The sequence below is a fragment of the Chamaea fasciata genome, unplaced genomic scaffold, assembly GCF_029207755.1.
Source record: "Chamaea fasciata isolate MVZ Bird 193981 ecotype frontalis unplaced genomic scaffold, bChaFas1.0.hap1 SCAF_32, whole genome shotgun sequence".
Lineage (NCBI taxonomy): Eukaryota > Metazoa > Chordata > Aves > Passeriformes > Sylviidae > Chamaea > Chamaea fasciata.
In genome coordinates, this window is record NW_027094117.1 from 1,947,160 (window position 1) to 1,967,270 (window position 20,111).

At 51.9% G+C, this 20,111-nt stretch overlaps 2 pseudogenes; one reads left to right on the forward strand and one right to left on the reverse strand.

Annotated features, from left to right (window-relative positions):
• The window catches only part of LOC136303316 (zinc finger protein 850-like), a 159,020-nt pseudogene that overhangs the window by 8,956 nt on the left and 129,953 nt on the right, over positions 1-20,111 (reverse strand).
• Positions 17,878-19,468, forward strand: LOC136303278 (uncharacterized; annotated as a pseudogene).

The following is a 20,111-nucleotide window of genomic DNA, read 5'->3' on the forward strand; positions in this document are numbered from 1 at the left end:
GGTCCCCAGGTCACTTGAAAGCCAGGGCTGGGGCTGAGAGAGGCGGGCAGATCCCGGTGGTGCAGTTTGGGAGAGGGGGAAGTGAAAGTGACAGAGGGAGTGTGAGGGGACAGGGGGAAAGGGGGAATATTAGGGAATTCACCTGGGTCCCCTCCTCAGACCTCCCTGGATCTCCCCGGACTGCCCTGACACCCTCCATGGCCACGCACTGTGGGACCCCCGGGCCGGGCTGTGCTGAGCTCCGGGGCCCTGCACTCAAACTCTGCCTGCAACTTGCTGGGTTTGTCCCAAAGCAGGGGAAGCAGCGGGAGCAGTGGATCCAGTTTTTCTTGTGGGGAGGGGTTCCTGACCCTGGGCCGGTAGATCCCCAGTTAGCTCTGATTGCTGGCAGCGCCAGGGGCCGTTCCTGAATCTGCTTGCAGTCTCAGGTAATGGTGCAGAACAAGGCTGTTGTTCTACAGCAACAGGTGTTGGAGTGTCCAGGTTTCAGAGCAAGGATCAGAGAAGGCTCTTTTCCATATGGTTTCTCAGAGATCTTTATTCCCGAAGAGAGGGGGGATGAAAAAGAGATCGAACAAAGCCTGTGTGCCCACCTTTCAACTAGGGGATAGAGAGCGCGAAGCAGAAAGGTGATTGACCCCAGGCTGGACTGACAGGTATTTCTCTATAACATAGGGCAGGGTCAGGGGGAAAATGGACAGCTGACCAAAGCTTCCAGAGCAAGGGCAGGGTCAGGAGAGATGGACAGAGGGACAGGGGAGGAGATACCTTTGGACGGTACCTGATTTATTGGGGGGAGAAGCAGGGATGAACCATTGGGATCCAACTCCAAAACAGCTTAACAAAACCCACCACCAGAGGTTCCCATCCCCAGGGGAGTAGGACTGGGCACTGGGACTCCAATCTCTGATTCCAAATCTCTCCTCTCCTCTCCTCTCCTCTCCTCTCCTCTCCTCTCCTCTCCTCTCCTCTCCTCTCCTCTCCTCTCCTCTCCTCTCCTCTCCTCTCCTCTCCTCTCCTCTCCTCTCCTCTCCTCTCCTCTCCTCTCCTCTCCTCTCCTCTCCTCTCCTCTCCTCTCCTCTCCTCTCCTCTCCTCTCCTCTCCTCTCCTCTCCTCTCCTCTCCTCTCCTCTCCTCTCCTCTCCTCTCCTCTCCTCTCCTCTCCTCTCCTCTCCTCTCCTCTCCTCTCCTCTCCTCTCCTCTCCTCTCCTCTCCTCTCCTCTCCTCTCCTCTCCTCTCTCTCCCTTTGGGTGATCATAAATCCCAGAGCAGCTTAAGAGCCCCATTGCAAGTTCAGGTTTCCCAGGAACGGGAGGCCTGGGTGTGAGGTGCCCCAGGATGGCCAGGAGTGTGGGTCTGGGGGCCCCCGAGGCCACGGAAACAGGGGATCAAGGGTCTGGGAGAGGAGGAAAGGCGGGAAAGAGGGTGCAGGGGGATGTTGGTGGGAGATAAGGGGCTGCAGGGCATCCCGGAGCTGAGGATGGAGATGCAGGGGGGTCCCAGTACCCAGGAACGCGGCAGGGGGGCAGGATCTGGGAAACAGTGGTGGTTGCCAGGAAGGGACCGGGACAGAGAGGGATGGGCTGGGACAGACTGGGACGCTGAGACACGCCAGGACTGGGACAAGAACCCATTGGCAGCAGAATTGGGGCAACAGGGATCGTACTGGGATCTACTGGGACCACACTGAGGGCTACTGGGAGCATACTGGAGACAACTGGGAGCAGATGAGCATGACTGGGAGCATGCTGGGGACAACTGAGATGTACTGCGAGAGATTGGGAGTGGTTTGGATCATCCTGACACTGACTGAAATCATACTGGGAGTGATCAGATCTATCGTAGGAGTGAACAGGAGAAACTGGAACAATGCAGGGAATAACTGGGATCATGCTGGGAGGAGGTGGGCCCATGCTGAGGTCATGCTGGGGTCATACAAGATCACTTGGAGTGACTGGCAAAGTCCTGGGGGTGTCTGGGATCATACTGGGTGTGGCAGGGATCAAACTGGACTGATACTGGGAGTGTCTGGAGGTTACCGGGATCACACTGGGTAACTGGACTTACACTGTGAGCAAGTGGGACCACAGCAGGGGCAAAAGGAATCATAGAAGGTGTCACTGGGTTCGTGGTGGAATTGACTGGGGCCACACTGAGCTGTTCCTGAGAGAGACTGAAAGGAACCGTACAGGGCATGAGTGGGAGCCACTGGGACCATGTTTTGGACAATTGGGATCCTAGCGGGGGCGATTTGGAACATCCTGTGGGTGACCGGGATCATCCCGGGGGTGACCGGGAACCACCGTTGAGGCGATGGCGGATCTCGGAGGCGACCCCAGCACGGGTGGGAGCCGCGCTCGGTTCTGCCGGGGCTCGGGGCCGGCTGCGGGCGGAGGGGGCGGCAGGGGGCTCTGGCGGGTTCCTTGTGCTGTGTCGGCGCCGTGTTCCCCGTGGCCTGAGGGCGCCGCGCGAGCGGCTGCCCGCGGTCTCCTTCCCGCCGCTGCCTCGGCTGAGCCCATTCCCCTGCTTGCGCTGGCAGGTGCCATCAAATGCATCCCAGGATCCCATCTCCCCACCTGAAGCCTCCAGTGCCCAGCCTGTCCGGGGCTGGTGGCAGCCAGCCTGACAAAAACCAACAGCCACGGGCCACCAGCGCCCAGGGGCTCAGAAGCAGGTGAGGGACGCTTTGGTTGGCAGGAGCGGAAGGGCCGGGGCTGCTCCCCTGCCTCTCTTTGCCTTGGTTTAGGATTCAATTTTCTTGCCTCTGTCCGAGGGGATAAAGGCATGGTTTTTCTCCAACACAGGGCAGGTATTTTCTCTAGCATGGAGCCTTTCCCATGGCCCTTCTGGCCTTCCCCAGGCCCCTTCTGCCCTCTTGCAGAACCAGTGGCATTTTCCGCCACACGCAGTTTGTAACCCAGAGTCGAGTGCATCCGAGAAGGCTCCAAGCAAGTCCTTCCAGGCTGACTCTGCAGATGCCGAGGCTGCTCTGGCCTCTGCCAGGCCTCTGCTGGGGCTCAGCTCTGGGCAAGGCTGGGCCCACTGTGGCCTCGCATTGCTCTGCGCAGCTGAGTCACAGGGGGAGAAGGATGGCACATGTCAAGGGAGTTGAGGTTGAAGGGAGTTTTTATTCCAAAAGCTGCCGTAACAAACAGGGTGTCACAACAACCAGAACAAACAGGCTGTCCTAACTACCAGAACTAACTGGCAGTGCTAACTACCAGAACTAAGTAGTTGTCCCAAGTAGAAGAGAAAGTGCTTCATGTCCTCCGCTGCTCTTTCAGTTGCTTTGCTGCAGTGATCAGAGGGGTCAGGCTGGAGAGAGGCTTGGCTGATTCTAAAAATGGGTGCTGGCCAAAGGATAAAAAAGAAAGAAGTGAAGCGTTACTTTCCAAAGTCAAGTTCCTCCCAGGCTCTGTTGCAACAGGACAAAGGGGAATGGATTTGAAGTGCAGGGAGGGAAGCAGGCTCAGATTAGATGTAAGGGAGAATTTTGGTTTTTTACCAGGAGAGTGGGGAACACACTGACAGAAGGTGCCCAGAGATGTGGGAGGTGCCTCCTCCCTGGAAAGAGCCAAGCTCAGCTCAGGCAGGGCTCTGGGGCACCTGATCTGCTTGAAGATGTCTGCGCCCATTGAGGGCACCAGGTGCAGACGACCTGGAAAGGAGCCTGCCAACCCAAACCGGGCGAGGATTCTGCTTGCTTTGCGCGTGCAAAGCAGCCAGCCTGGAGATTACAGGAGAGGGCCCCAGAAGAAAACCCCTCCCTGCCGCTGCTATTTCCCCTGCAGCCGCTTGGCATTCACCTGCAGCAGCTCCTGGGCAGACCAGCGCCGCTCCTCGTCCCACTCCAGGCTGCACTCGAGGAAGTCCCGCAGCAGAGCCGACAGGCGCCGGGGCTCCTGCAGCCGCGGGGTCCCGTTCTGCCGGATCAGAGTGCGAGCCTGCAGGAAAAGCAAACACAGCGCTCTGCCAGCTTCCGTCACACCCACAGTGCTCACATTGAGCCCAGCTTCTCAGCCCCAGCTCCAGGGGCACTTTCCTCCCTGGCAGAGATGCTGCTCATTTTTCTTTACCAACCAAAAAACCCAAAGCCTGATGCAGCCACAGCCATTGCAACATCCAAATGATCTGGCCTGGAGAGCCAATCTCATTGGCTTTCTTAGTAGGCACTTCCATCAGAAAGAGCAGATTTTGCTTCTCCAAATACCGACACCAGCGTTCCAGGCCATTTGCAAGAGTCACTGTGGTCTGACTGTTATTTCAAAGGATTCTTACATCAAACGCATCTCTGCAGGGCCACTGACACTCAAGGAAATTCATTTGTGATGCCCCATCCCAGAAACTGCCAGACAAGAAACAGGTTTGTGTTGCTGAAAGCTCAGGCTTGGTGACATGGAGAAAGGAGCTTGGGCTAGGAAAGAAACGTGTTAGACTTTGGGCATGTTAAATAATCATCTTGACGTGTTAGACAACTTTCCCAGTGAGAAGAGCCGGGAGGGACTTAATCTCGCCAAACCTGTTTTACAAACTCCTTCATAGATTTCTTGTGTTTGGGGGTGGCTTTTGGGGTGCGTTTGGGGCTTTTTTGCAAGATAACATTGGAGCTGATACTGTCTTCACGCTTTCAGGTCATCCTCACAGATAGAAGAGCTGCAACACCTTAAAGCCCAAAGCACATTGTTGCCAGAGACTGCAGAATATTGGTCTGTGTTCAGGCTCGAGTCCTCTGGGAATTCCCTTCCCCATGTCCAGAAACTTTCAGCTGCTCCTGCCAGTGCAGGGCCACGCTGTGCTCACAGGCCTCTGCAAACACTGGAGAATCTGCCTCTTACCATGGCCGCCGTTTCCTTGAAGTAAGGAGGTTCTCCTTCCACCATCTCGATGGTCACAATGCCCAAGGACCAGATGTCCACCTTGGGGCCGTAAGGAGAACTGGTGACAACTTCTGGGGCCATCCAGTGAGCAGTGCCCACCATGGAGCTGGGCTGGTCCTGCTCAGGGCTGAGCTGAGCGCAGAGGCCAAAATCAGCTGAGGACAGAAACAAACCCTGTTAAAGGCAGCTGGAATGAGGAAACCAACCACAAAGATTCCCCACTCCCAGTGTGAGAATGCAGTCGTGAATACAGCTGCAAAAGTCCTCACGGCTGGAGGCAAGGAAAGATGGAACTGGACCCTTCAAGAAACCCTCAGCTTCCATGCAGTGGCTTTTACTGATTCCCTTAAAGATTTCCATTCCAACTCCTGCCCCTCTGCAAGGGCCACAGCCAGAGCAAAGCCACTCCTGACACTCCTGCTCCTCCCCTGAGCTCTCTGCAGGGGCAGCAGGAGCGCTTGTGGCAGTGCCACCAGCAGCACTTGTGGGGCTCTGGCCGCCACTGGCAAGCAGCCCCACACCCGCAGCCCGGGAGCGCCGTGCCTGGCCAGGAACACTCACCCAGCTTGACAGAGCCGTCCATTCCCAGAAGGATGTTGGAGCTCTTCAGATCTCTGTGGATCACCTGGTTGGAATGGAGGAAATCCAGGCCCTGCAGACACTGAGAGAGAAAAAGAAACACCAGGGTAAAAATCAATGGCTGGAATATATCAGCCAAGAAAGGAGAGTTTAGAATTCTGCCAGCAGAAACTTTGCTGTGACATGCCAGGAGTGCAGTGCACACAAGCTCCAGGCAAATGGTTCCAAGGCAAAGCTGAGAAGAGCAAATCAAACCCAAAAAAGACAGAGTACCCCAACAGCAGGAAAGGGGACAAGAACAGAAGTGCAGTGATGCTGGCAGGCCATTCATTTCAGTGGCTCTTTCCTCTCCAGCTCATAAAAACAAGGCAGAAACAAAGCCCTGAGCATGGAGCCGCTCCTCTTCTCCTGCCCTTCTGGAAGGAGCATCGTGTCCAAGCCATGGGAGGCACAAGCAGGATCCCTCACCTCCCGACTGACAGCTGCCATGTCTCCTTCAGCCATGCGTGTCTGTCTGACCACATCCTGCAAAGTTCCTCCATCCATGTATTCCATCACCAGCCAGAGATCTCCATCAACAAGGAAGCTGGAAAAGGAAAACAATGGCACAGAGATGAATGCGCAGTGCTCAATTCCCCCATGGCAAAGCCTCCAGTGGGGTTTTCTTTCCAGGTCACTTGTCAATGAGGACAGAATCCCATCTGATTTTCACAGGAGACACCTGTGAAAAAGGAGAGGCCTTAGATGGCAAGCAAGTGAAAGATGCACTTTTAGCAACAGCCCAGATCAATCTGAAACCACAACACTTGCCCCCAGCTGCTTCAGCATCTGAACTCATCACTTCCACCATTCACTCCACAACAAGGCAACACAACTTCCGGAGCTATCCAGGGAGGGAGGCCGTGCAGCACTTGGGATAAAAGTGGTCAACTCTTTGGAAAACCTTGCAGAAAGTCTCTTCAGCAACAGGCAGGGCCATTGAAAAATGGGCAGATGAGGCCTTTCTGGAAACAAGAACCTGCTCTTCCTGGTAACTGAAGCAATGGAAAAGATTTGGGAAGAAGACACCAAGGGAAATAATTTCTGCCATGGATTATCAGCACTTGTTGTAAGACACAGAAAATAGGGTCCGCTTGAAGAGAAAACCAAAGTGGTGCAACAAAGGAACATGGAGGGAGTGAACTGCCAGGCTGTTGTTTTAGGAAGATATGGCCGGGTCAGGCTTCTCAAAACAGGCTACGGACTACGGATGCCAGGAAAGATTAACGCAGGGCTCGTGCATGGGATGAGAGCTGAAGCACTCACCTGTCCAAAGAGTTGATAATGTTGGGGTTCTTCTTGTCCTTCAGGAGCAGGAGCTCATTCACAGCTCGTTCCCTCTTCTGCCCTCGGAGACTCATTTTCTTTATGGCCACCTGAAGGGACATTGCAGACCTTCAACTGGAGGAGTCTGTGGCAGGAGGCCACAGCAAACACGGAGCGAGGCTTTTTGGAGCGACGCAGCCAGGCTGTGCCAAACTGCCTTGGGATGGGACACCAGAGCTCAGCAAGTGCCATTCCCACAGCCCATTGCTCTGCTGGCTGGGGGCTGCTTACAGGACACGTGGCCAGAGACATTTGGCATTGTGAGCTCTGCAGAAATGGTCCCTCAGCTTCAAAGCTCTAACAACCTTCTCTGCACCTACACTCTTCTCAAATGGCCCTAGTTTACCACCACTCTTAGAATGATGATGATGATGTTCATTATTATTCAAACACATTTTGCAAGCAGGAGGTAATTCTGGTTCTGTGCAAACAGAGCAAAAGAGCTGGGAACCCTTTAGCAATTCTATGGCATTTGCTCATGATTTCAAACGCAGCTGCTCTGCTTGGGCTTGCACAACAAAGCAAACACACACATCCCATGCTCAGATGATCCCTGTCACAGGCTGGCACCCGCACCAGAGCCAAAGACAACTGCAGGCTTTAGGAGAGAGCTTTGCTCTGGACATCCATCTTCTCATTGCTCTCCCTCTCTCTCTGTCAGCAGACACTCACCTCTCGTCCAGTGGCCCTGTCGAGTCCTTTACAAACGGCTCCGAAAGCCCTGCAGACAAAACAGCAGAGAGGAAAGAAGCAGTGCTTTAGACCCTGGGAGTGAAAGTCAGGCAGACAGGAGATCTCTTCTGCCTGTAGCATTCAGAAAACACCTGGGCGCGTCAAGCCTTGAAAGAAGGGCGCGGCAGCCACCAGCCCTCTGCCATGCAAGGTGTGCAAGGGAAAACTGAGGCCAAACATGAAGGAAAAGTGCTGGAGCAAACCCCAAATGTCCGTGATGAATTCCTTTAGTTCAAAACCTGGGCTGGGGGCCGGCTGTCTAAAGAACTAGAAAAGAATGTATTTCATCCTTTTGCACTTCCTGCCTAAGAGCTGCAGGATCCACAAGAGCCCTGCATCAGGGCATCATGCATTTTCCCCTTGAGTGCAGCAGCTCTGTGTCTGTTACTGGATGTGTGGGGTCTACTACTTGTGCTGAAAAGAGCCCTTCTTAGTTCATCTCTGCTTTCTGTTTGGAAGCCATTCTCTTGATAATCCTGAGCGGTGAATAGTTTTGCAAGTAAAAGATTTGAAAGCAATCTTGTTGAGAACTCTTGTCTGACAGTCAGCAGATGGTGAGTTGCTCTCTTAGGCAATCCAATTGCATGGACAGAAGATCTTCCATGTCCTGCTCCTTGCTGCAGGCAGGACACTGCCAGCCTCCGGGGCCTTTGGAGGTGCCATCTGACTACAGTTGTCAATTCTGATCAGGACTGAGAGACAGCAGCATCATCCCCCAGTGCCTGAAGGTGTCTGCAGCTCTCCTGACTTCTCACTTGATCCTGCACCAGCAAAATACCTGGGCCCTGCTTGTGTAGAAGTAACTGCCTTGCACTCACCCTTGGCCAATCTGCTCCAGTTCCAGGTATTTCTCCGCAGGCTCCCCCACGCTCACGCTGTTTCCTGAAAGAAACCACATGGAAGACACTCTCTCCCAGACAGAGACCCCACCTTGCAGCAGAGCCAGAATGCAGCCCCACTCCCTGGGGGCCCTTGTTCTCAGCTGGGGAAGGACAATCAGTCACTCTGGGACATTCAGCTGCAGAGCAACACCGGCTGCAGCTGATGCTGAGACACACACACAGCACCTGCTCTGGCACACAGGAACAGAGCAGACGTACTCAGCTGCATCAGGCACTGCTCCCCTCTTTCCTCTGCCTGCAGGGCTGTGCTGCTGCCAGAACCTTCAGCCCAGGATCCCGCAGCAGAGGGAGGTTCTCCGTCCTCTTCGCAAAACGCTGCAGGTTCTCCGTCCTCTTCCCAAAACACTGCAGGTTGGCCATCATCTTTCCAAGCCATGGGACGTTCACCCTCCAGTTCCCATGCTGGGAGACATTCACCCTCCTCTTCCCAAGCCACAGGATGTCCTCTGTCCTCATCCCACACCGGGAGATGTCCGTCATCCTCGTCCCACGCCATGGCAGCTTGGCCATTCTCTCCCGGTGCCGAGTGACGTCCACCATCCTCGTCCCACACTGGGAGATGTCCACTGTCCTTGTCCCATACGGCGGGAGCCTCGCCGTTGTATTCCCAATCGGCGGGATGTTCACCCTCATCTCCCAGAAGAGCGGGAAGTTCACTGTCGTCTCCCGGCACAGAGGGAAGTTCACCATTATCTCCCTGAAGAGTGGGAAGTTCACCGCTGCCTTCCTCCTCTTTGGCCTCCTCTTTGGAGGCAGAGGGAGCTGGAGGAGGTGCTGATGCTGCTTTTGTGCCCTGTGGACAGGCGGTAGTGTGAGGGACGGGAAGTTCCATCTCAGTTATCACCTTATTTATCCTCAGCTACACATCCAGCTGCACTAAGCAGAAATAGGGTTCCCAGCTGTTCAAACAAACAAACAATGGGCTAAAGTCGACATTGCCACTTATTGTTGGGAATTTGATACTCCACCATGGCTAAAGCCAGCAAGCAATCTTCTGCCTGCAAAACCACACCTGCAGCTCTTCAAAAGCATTTCAACAGAAAAGGAGAAAACTGCCAGGGATGCCTTTGCTGCTGCTGCTGCTGCTGCTGCAAAGACACTGACAGGAACTTTCCTTCAGCCTCCCAGGCTTGCACTCGGCTGCCACACGCTGAGCTCACAACTTGCTGCACAATTCCAAACACCAAAGGTTCCCTTTGAACTCACCAAAGGAGGAGCTGCTCGAGATCCACCTGTCAGGTGTCCTGCAATGGGAGAAGGAACATGAACCAGATGCTGTCAGGAAAAGAAATGCCTGTGGTGGGAAATGCCACAGAGCAAAGCAAGCCCAAGAGAGCATTTTGCTTTCACAGCATCCCTCCAGGAGCCACAGTCCCTTCACACAGCAAGCAAGAGAACAGCACCAAATACTGGGCTGTGTCAGTTCTGGGCCGGTCCAGCAAACGGAGGGAGTTCCAGGCTCGGCTGCCACACACTCTCCCCTTGAGAGTACGGAACTCCCCCAGCAACTCTCCCCTGCAAATGCTGTGCACACCCTGCTGGCTGCAGACACCCCCTTTTTTCAGCTGCAGCTGCTGGCAGCAGCTCTCCCAAACCAATGGTGTCTTCATGGCAATTTGGTTACAAAGTCAACCCAGTTCCCGAGGAAGAACAGAAAGCATACAGCAAGCTCAAAGCCACAGATGCTGCACCGAGGGAAAAGCTTGACTTACTTGCCAAGTGGGTCAAGAAATACACCGAATAAGCCACGGAGTACAGGCTGCAAACTGCAGCAACCAAATTCTGGAACATTTTGGCTGCGCTGCACACGTCTGCAGACTGTAGCCCTGCAAGCACAGAAGGACAGCCGTCAGGGTGTGGGCTGACCGCTGGGAATGCCTCGGGCAGGAGGATCCTCCTGCAAGGAGCAGGCGCCCAGAGCCGCTCTGGACACTGCGGCCTCTGTGTCCCACAGCAAGAGCAACACCACGGGGACGTGGCAATGCTCCTGTGACATCACAGCAGCAGCTCATGCAAAAACCGCCTGGAAGGTTCTCCTGTGTCACCAAGGAGCAGAAAGAATCCTCCCAGGGCACAGGCTATTGCCCAAAGGATGCAAGAGGAACTGTGAAAATGCAGCCCTAAGGACGCCTGATAGCCCAGCCTGAACACTGAGGAGGAACAAGGATGGGAGAAAACCAAAGGAAACGTGACCTTTGCTCACTGATGCTTCTGACTGAAACCAGCAAGGCTCCTTCCATCTGGCATCTTTGTTCTAGTTCTAAAAACTAATTCTTGGCTTGAAACAGGGGAAAATGGGAAGTTGATCCATGGGGAAGAGAGGTGGCGGGGCCGGGTGGGTGGGAGCAGCGGGATGAGCTCTTGCGGGAGCTCTTGGCTTTCCCTGGGAAGAGGAAAGGGGCTGGATGCAGCTCCTTGCGCAGGACTGCACAGGCGGTGATTCCTGCAGGGATGAGAGCGGGTCGTGGTGTTATCTTGTCCCAGGTGCACAAGATGGACTGCGGAGGATTTCGGCGAGGGAAGAATGCAATCAATCATTATGATTGGTAAAGCATTGTTCAACTTTATTGCTCATAACATCCGTTATTATACTTTTGCCCGAAGCGTTCAGCATACTTGTCAAATTATAATTGGTTAGCATCCACTACTCATCTATACTTGATTGGCTATATCAAGCGTGAGAAGGTTCTTCCCCTTGGCATGCTGAAAACTTTGGAGACGTGCTTACTGCTACGCTCTATTAACCACAAGTTCTTTTATCTTTGGCCTGTAACTGTGCTTACTGCTGTCCCAAGGACAGCTTGTCTTAGCAGCACCTAGGCTGCTAGCACTTGGTATCGGGCCATAAGGCCTGTAATGATTTGTGGCCTTGCTCTGCTAGCCATTCTTCAACAATTCCCCCTTTTTTATTTTGTGCAACAAAGGCAACCTGTCGAGTAGTTACTGTTTCTGCTACACGATACATCATCTGTTGCAAGCAGCGAAAAAAGCAAGGTACAAAAAGTACAAGCAGTAGCCCTGTGGTGCTGTTTATACTTTTGCAAAATCATAGAAGTATTGGGGGTAAGTAATGAGAGGCGACCCAATGTGCAAGGTCCACCTACCAGCCGTGATGGAATACCTGCCCATGCTCTGTCTCCACAAATAAGAAACACTCCTGGGGGGAGTTGAATAGGAGTATTGGAGGAGTGGGAATTTTTCCCACTGGTATAGTTACACCACAGAGAGGCATTTCTATACACAGGCAGAGAGGAATTCGCGTTCACTGTGGAATTGGACTGTGGATTCTGCCTGCGTATGCTTGACCAGTTCAAGTTTGCACACCAATCTGCTTTAACCGATCTTAGCAACTCCAACTCCTGTGGTTCCAGGTGGGCCCCTGGAAAGTGTGGGACCGTCTGATCCCATTGATCAGCATATGACTGAGAATCATTACGGCGGCAGCTGTGTACTGAGACCGGGCAGGGCAGCTCTTCCCGGGGTATCCCTACCAAACAGGTGGAGAAGGGATTACCAGGAGAGGACAGGGACAGGCATATTGCTTCCTGCCCTGTTTTGTTGGCTAAAGTAACCCAAATGTTTTCCTTCGGTTGTGGAGGCACCCAAACCGACTCTACCTCAGCTCCGCCTCTCCCTGTGCCTGGTCCTAGGACGATAGCGATGACACATATGATCCCGATTCTCCGGTGCCACCTGCCATTGCTGGGGAATCCCCACTCCCTGCTTACATATCGCCGCCAAAACATGACTGCTGTGCAAAGCAAGCACTCTCTGTACTGTCTTGTGAAACCGCCAGAGCAGTTGCAGGTTTTCTCTTGCCCCTAAATCTTCAATTAAGTGTACCCCCTCTAACCCTGGCTGTCCAGTAGCGATGTCGCTCTTGCAGGGTCATTAGCGGGACGGATCCATTTGCTAGGTATCCATTGGGGCCCTGCTGAAATTCGTCTTGTGGTACTGCAACAGAAACCAACTGATCAGCTATGGCATTACCCTGACCCAAACGTTCTGACCATTTGTGGCTTCGAATATGCAAAATTTCAAAAGGAGCTGAGCGCAGCCGAACAGCTTGCCTCGGCTGTCTCAAAAGTTCCCATAACCTGTCATTCTTTATATCCTTTATCAATGCATCCTCAATCCGCAGCACCACCCCTACTACGTATAATGAGTCTGTGAAAATATTTACACCCTGACCAGGCCAATTCATAATGACCCAAAGGACAGCCCTTAATTCTAGCGTCTGCAATGAGTCCTGAGTAGTCGCCTCCAATCATTTTTTCATCCACGTGCCCTCCTCCATCCAGGCAGCCGCCGCTCGTCTGGATTTTCTGCCTGCATCTGTGTATACAGTCAGTGCATTTTCCAAAGGTCTATGGGATACACGTGGTTTTTCTATCCATTCATTGGAGCGCACCCACTGTAGTATAGGGTTTTTGAGCAATCTTAACTGCACATCCTGTGCTGTTCCCAAAAGACTGTCCTGTAATTCTGGGGAATGATAAAGATACCACATCAGGTCCTCATTCCAAAGTGGCAGATAGATTGTGTTCGGTTCTGCCCCTGTAACCTGTCGGCACCGAATTCGGCCTTTTTTAATGAAGGCAGCAAGGTTAGCAACACGGCTCTGAATCGTGGTATGGGGCTGTATTGTTGTGAAAAGCCACTACAGCACCAGTGGCGTGTCCTTGGCATCCAGCTGGGTGAGAGCTGCCATAAAAAATGGTTCGGCCCAGCAAGAATCGTGAGTTCCACTGCAGTATCGGGCAGCATCCGTGACACAGTTGGGTTAGCTCTGGTATCTGCTAACTGTTGCAGCAGTTCGTGCTGTTGCTGAGACGGCACAACTGGCGATGCAGGATCAGTGCCTTTCAGCAGTGGACGAAGGGCTTCCAAATCATCATTGGAGAAGCCGACCACGGGCCGGAGCCACTGGAGATCTCCAAGAAGGCGCTGTGCATCATGTAGAGTGGCAATTTGAGTTGGCAGCTCTAGCTTCTGTGGTGAGATGGTAGCGTCAGCTATTGTCCACCCTAAATACCTCCAAGGAGCAGTACACTGGATTTTTTCAGGAGCTACTACCAGTCGATTACTCCAGGTATTATCACTAGTCCTTTCAGGGCTGCAGATGACCGTCCCAGTAACAAAGCCCCAAATGACTGTCCATTAACTTTAACAGGTCCTTTAATTCCGGTAGGGATTTTAATAGGTTTATTGTCCTTTAGCACAACACCTACTGCGGCTGCCAAGTCCAAGCCGATGCTTCCCCTTGTGGCGGGGCGTAGGCTGCCGGCAGGGAGGAGGGGGAGGCTGGGTAGACTTGAGCTGCTGTTGGTGTCGTTGTGCCGCGGCTCCTCGCACTCCGCCGTCCGTTTCCTGACTTCTTTCGGCAGGCGTCTGTTGAGTGGTTGTCCGCTTGACAATCCTGTCACCAGACTTGTCCCGCTCAGCACTCCTTCCTCATATGTCCAGGCTTTCCGCATCGAAGCATTTTAATTGCGCCTTAGGCTTAGTGGACCCTTGGCTCCTTCCTGCACGTAATGGTTGCAGTGCGGCAGCAGCAAAAGCCTGAGCTTGTGACTGCCCCCCCTTGATAGTTTCTGTCAGGTCCTTAACAGCCTCAACTAGCATAGCCTGCGTTCCCTGAGGGATCCTACTCATATGATCTAAATACTGCACTACACCCCAATCACCCGGGAGAGTAACAAGAATTGCTTTTGTTCGGGGATTACAATTTTGCATGACGCACTCCCGAAGAAGTGCTCCTTGCATGTGTAAAGGAACGCCAGCCCTTTCGATTGTGGCTGAGACACGATCGACAAATGCAGAAAATGACTCTTGGTTCCCCTGCTTCACATTCATAGAAGAGGGTGCAGTACTATCAGTTCTAACCTTTCCATATGCCAGCCTTGCTAAACGCATAGTCTCTCTAATGAGATCAGGACCTAACATTGCCTGAGCCTGTGGTGTTGAAAACTTTCCTGTTCCCATATAATGCTCTAGTGTGGCCCCCCACAAAGGATCACCTGGCCCCCTCTGCACATCAATTGCTTCTTGACACAAGGCCTGCCAATGAGCCTGCCAAAGCATTATTTGTGATTGAGACAATCATTTTCAAAAGATTTTTCATGTCTTCCTGGAGCAACAGTCCAGCTCCCCAAATATAATTTAGCACTTTTTTGGTAGGCTCACCGTGCAGTCCAGATTCATTGACCGTGTTCTGCAATTGCATTAATAGCTTCCAATCTAAAGGGGATACTGTTACATCCATCCCTCCTGCAGCGTTAGGCATGTATGCCACGGGAAACACTTGTTTATCTTCCTGTATTTCTTGTAATGTTGCTACAGCACGTGAATCTCCGCTCTCCAAAGCTTCCCTCATAATGCCCTGCCAATCAACACTGCCCCTAATTTTGCCCCGACCCTGTCGTGCACTGTTTTCATTCTCATGATAACGGGCTGGCTCATCCTCTAAGGTAGCTTCCTCAGAGGGTGACAGTCCTCTCCCCGAATCGCTCGGATGCGGCGGGGCGGACGGCAAGGGCTCATCTGGGGTGCTAGGTGGTAATGTCAGCCCATTCACAGTGATCGGCTGTGGCAGGTTTTCCCCACCAAACGTAATCATTCCCTCCTTTGCAGGAGCTGATTTCCTTTCTAAGTGCAAGGCTGCTGCCACGGCAACACATTTTTCTGCTTTAAATTTTTCCAGGCAATTAATCACAGCGCGCCACGGTCGAGCTAACTTTATTGCCGCCTTATCATTATCTGTTACAGCCTGCCACAGGCAATCCCCCACCTTTTGCCATTCCTCGAACTGATACACGCTTTCAGGGTCCCGGAAAAAACCCTTTTTCTCAGCATACTCTAGGAGGCCAGGAAGTTCCTTTTTCAAATCTACCTCCTGCACTCCCCGCTTTTTTAAAAAGCATTTAAACAAATCATAGGCCACCTGTTTCTCCATTGCCCACCCCTAACAAACTATCTCAAGGGGAGCAGTCAGGGAAAGCTGTACCTTTTACCAGTGCGCGCGCATGCAGCCTGTGCAAGGTGGCACTGTGTCGGTTTAGCAAGCTTCCTTCTGTAAGGTCAGCCTAGCACGGAGCGAGGTATACACCCGCGTACGGAACCCTTCTGCCATCCGAGCGCTGCTTCTCGGAGCTTCGCCGCTCGCTTACCTCCGGGTGGGTATCACGAGAGCAGTCCCAGTCGCTATCATGTCGAGGGTCACCAACTGCGGAGAATTTCGGAGAGGGAATAATGCAATCAATCAAGATGATTGGTAAAGCATTGTTCAACTTTATTGCTCATAACATCCGTTATTATACTTTTGCCCGAAGCGTTCAGCATACTTGTCAAATTTTAATTGGTTAGCATCCACTACTCATCTATACTTGGTTTGCTATATCAAGGGTGAGAAGGTTCCTCCTCTTGGCATGCTGAAAACTTTGGATACGTGCTTACTGCTACGCTCTATTAACCACAAGTTCTTTTATCTTTGGCCTGTAACCGTGCTTACTGCTGTCCCAAGGACAGCTTGTCTTAGCAGCACCTAGGCTGCTAGCACTTGGTATCGGGCCATAAGGCCTCTAATGATCCGTGGCCTTGCTCTGCTAACCATTCTTCAACAATGGACCTGGGCTGTGGAGCCCATGGAGAGCGGGAGCTGCTCCCAAATCCCACCTGATCCTGCTTCATCCACCCTGTCCCAGTCCTGCTCCACCCATGCCACCTGTTCCCACTCCAGAATCCAAGCCTGATCCTGCTCCATCCATTCCACACCAATCCTGCCCCATTCATCCTGCACCAAACCTGCCTCATCTATCCATGCCCACTGATCCTGCTCCATCCAACCTGCACCAATCCTGCTCCATCCATCCCAACTGATCCCCCTCCAGCATCCAGCCCCGATCCCACTCCACAATTTCATCTGATCCTGCTCTGGACCCCTGCTCTGATTGGAATCCCCCCTTGATCCAAGTCCATCCATCCTGCCCCAATCTCCCTCTGGAATCCCACGCTGATCCCCTTCCGTACCTAAGGTCGGACCCTTGGTTCCCACATCTTTTCCTGCAGAAAGAGAAGATCCATCAGATTCCAGCACAGATCACACACCAGGATTAATCCCAGCATCCATCCTGGGATCCACACAGAGGGGATCCAGAGCTGGATCCGCCACTGGCACTCACTGGCTGCCATGTTGTATCCATTCCTGTCCCTCTTCCCTTGGGAAACAAAGCGGGATCAGCGTCAGTGGCACAGGATTCCCGGAGTGGTGCTGGGTGGATGCCCCTTCCTGACCCCCATGCAGTGTCTTACCAGATTGGAGCTTCCAGACTGTAAGAGACGGTCTGAAGATCCCTCATCTGCCTCACCACCATGGTCAAGGACAGAGACTGAAACCCCTCGAAGGGACTTGAAAATCTCAAGACGGGAGTTGTGGCCTGGCTGAGCTGGGATGTTGGCCAAGTGCTGCCTGCAGGTGTGTTTGATGGAAAAACCCAGCACCCACATGGGAACATCAGAACCTGAGCAGAAACAATGGGCAAGTCACGGTGAAGTGACTGCGCCTGCTGACTCGTACTGGTCGACACCGTACCTGCTGACGACCGACTTGTTCTGAGTTCTCTAAATGAACACACTGCAATGATTTCCCCCGCCTGTTTGGCCAACTGCCTGTCGCTTCGGAGAGGAGTCTAAGAACCCCTGAGTTAAGCACAGACTTTGTGATCTCCCCACTGGAGAAACTCGCGTCTATAGGCATCTTCAAAAGCCTCGAGGACTCGAGCCTCCATGCTGGTAGCTATAATCCCCTTGCCCTCTTTTCTGTCTTTCTTGCTATTCTCTTTTCTCTCCCCACTATGGCATTTGCTGGCCGAAAATCAAGGTGCATTTGTGATTGAGTAAACTGAGTTTGTCCCCTGCCGTGTCTTTTGTGCTCTGAGATCCCTAAAATGAACCATCACCAAGCCCGCTTGTGGGAGCGGATCATGACATTAAATTGGCATCACGGACAGGATCTGGATGGACAGAGGGGTTGTGGGTTTTACATAGTTTGTAACAGGGGAAGGAGCCTCGTCTCAGCCGCACCTAGCACGCCACTTGGGTGAGCGCTGTTAGAACGCAAGGGGGGCGAGGGAAAATTCACGCAGACTGTACGCACCCAGGCGAATAGCACTTCCTGTCGTCAGGATTTCACAACAAGATCTCATTGTGCAAAAGATGGGACCGTGGTGAGTTTTTTGTGTGTGTGTGTGTTTTGGGCTGCTTGGCGTAGTTGAGGAGACAACTATTTGTAACTAAGGTGAACCTCCCAGGCAGTTTTGGTCTCCTGACCCATTCCAGGAAAGCAAAGGGAAACAGAGTTTTAGCTGTGCCTTTGGTGTAACTTGAAGAGTACCTCCCTGAGAGTGGTTTTGGTCCCTTCAGAAAATGAATGAAAAAGATGAGAATGCATTTTATGCTTTGCGTGCAAAGCATGGTGCTAGACCTTCTCCAGACGGAGCAAGGTGGGCACAGAATAATTGGTTTCACTTTGAAAACATTGTAGATAGAATATATTCTTTGCAAGATGATGCTAGATCGAAACTGGGCAGAAATAAAAGCCTTCTTTGCTCAGTTTTGGGGGCCTGTCTTTCGGCAGCCATAGAAACCCGTTTTTTACGGGTAAGTGAAGAACAAGCAGTCCTAGAATCCCTGCCAAATTTGGTAGAAGCTTTGCAAAAACAATTAGAACAGGAAAGAAATCAGAATTATTTGCTGCAGATTTCCCTTGCAGAAGGGCAAAGTAAAACCTTTAAACCTGCAGATTCACCCACAGAAATAGAAGGAAAGGAGACATCCAACATTAAACAAATATACCCTCAGAAGGAATTAGTACACATGCAAAATTGTGGGGAACACTGTTGCTCCAACTTGAGACCTCTCATTCAAACAGAATAGAATTCTATAAATGAAGAGGATGGTGATCCCCACAGAACTCCCAAAGAAATACCATACACAGCCACTGAATTAGCTCAATTAAAGAAAGAATACTCCCGCCTCCCTAGTGAATCAGAGACGGAGGATGTTTTTCGAATCTCCCTCACAGGAGGCGAGCAAATTAAATGAAGTGAACAAGAAGCAAGTGGCTATTGGGGACAAGGAGTTTTCTTAACAGCAGGAAATAGGCGTGCTCCATGGTCCCTGAGACAGCGTGCAGCTTACTGGGCAGGGGGGTTAAACCCCCTTGAGAGGGGCGACCCTCTGGCAATAGTCGGCACCTCAGACCAACTCCTAGAAAACATAGACAAAGCTGCATGCTTGCAAATGATACATGAAAGAAAATGAATCTCTGGCTGTGAGTCACCAATGCTCAATGCCTGTCAAACCTGAGATTATGACCCCTCTAATTCGAGGTTTGCCAGAGTCTTTTAAACCAACAGCAATTCTTCTTCAAAAAACAATAGCATCTATCTCTCCGCTAGATAGACTTGGAAGATTTCTTGGACAGACAAGAGATCAAACTGCTTCCACCGACTCCACTGACTCCTCACCTTTTACAACTCCTAGCACACAATCTAACAGCAGTCATAAACTTTGGACGTGGAGTCAGGTAGCAGAGGAGTTAATAAGTTACAGTAGAAAATATGGACCAGTGAAGTAGCCCGAGGACAAACCAGAAAAACCCAGAGGAGTCAGGCACATTGCCTCTCCTAATGAAAAATCAGCAAAGGGAAAGTAAATTTCCAAGCGGCAGCAACTGTGGTCGCTAGGACTGAAAAGGGGAGTGCCGCCAGAAATAACGGATCAATTGCCTGATGATAAATTGGCTAAAATAATTTCTAATTGGCCCTGTCCCAAACCTATTGTGTTGGAATCGTCCAACCAACAACCCAGTGCACCTCCTCTTCCACAAGCCTTGGGCAACAAGCCACAACATTCCCTTACACAAGTTGTAAACAATGAGACACAGCAAGTGGGGGGTGTTCACCAACGGAAAAGAATTTCGCACTTAGAAAGCCTTGCTTTGCAGATCCCCTGAGAGAAAATACAAAAACCTTCTCAAGAAGTAAAATTTTGGGGTGTCTGGTGGATAGGAGGTATGACATGTACCCCAGCTGACACCCTAACCTCCTTAGATCAAATTCAAGTGCCTGAGTCCAGGCAAGATCTACAGCATGCCTTGGGATTAGTAGTGTTTTGGGGAAAAGACATTCCAGATTTTTCCATTTTTGCCAGGCCTCTTTATGATTTGTTGAGAAAGGGAGTAAAATGGGACTGGAGCCCATCTCAGGAAGAAGCGGTACAATTGTTGATTTTTGGAGCCATAGCTCATCAGGCCCTAAGCCCTATCCAGCCAACAGATCCTTTTCAGGTAGAATGGGGATTTGCTTCCTCACGGTTGTCAGTACACATATGGCAGTGGGGTCCTGAGGGTCCGACACGGCCTGCTGGTTTTTATTCCCGTGGTTTCAGTGATGCTGAAAAGAGGTATATTACCAGGGAAAAAGGCTTGTTTGTGGTTAGCCTAGCTCTCCTAGAAGTAGAGAAGATTGTACAACAACAACCAGTTGTTTGGAGAGGGCCTTTCCAAGTTTTTAAGTCAGTCACTGCTGGGACAACCCCAGCTGACGGGGTGGCCCAGACAGCCTCAGGAAGAAAGTGCTGTGCTCAGATTGTAACAT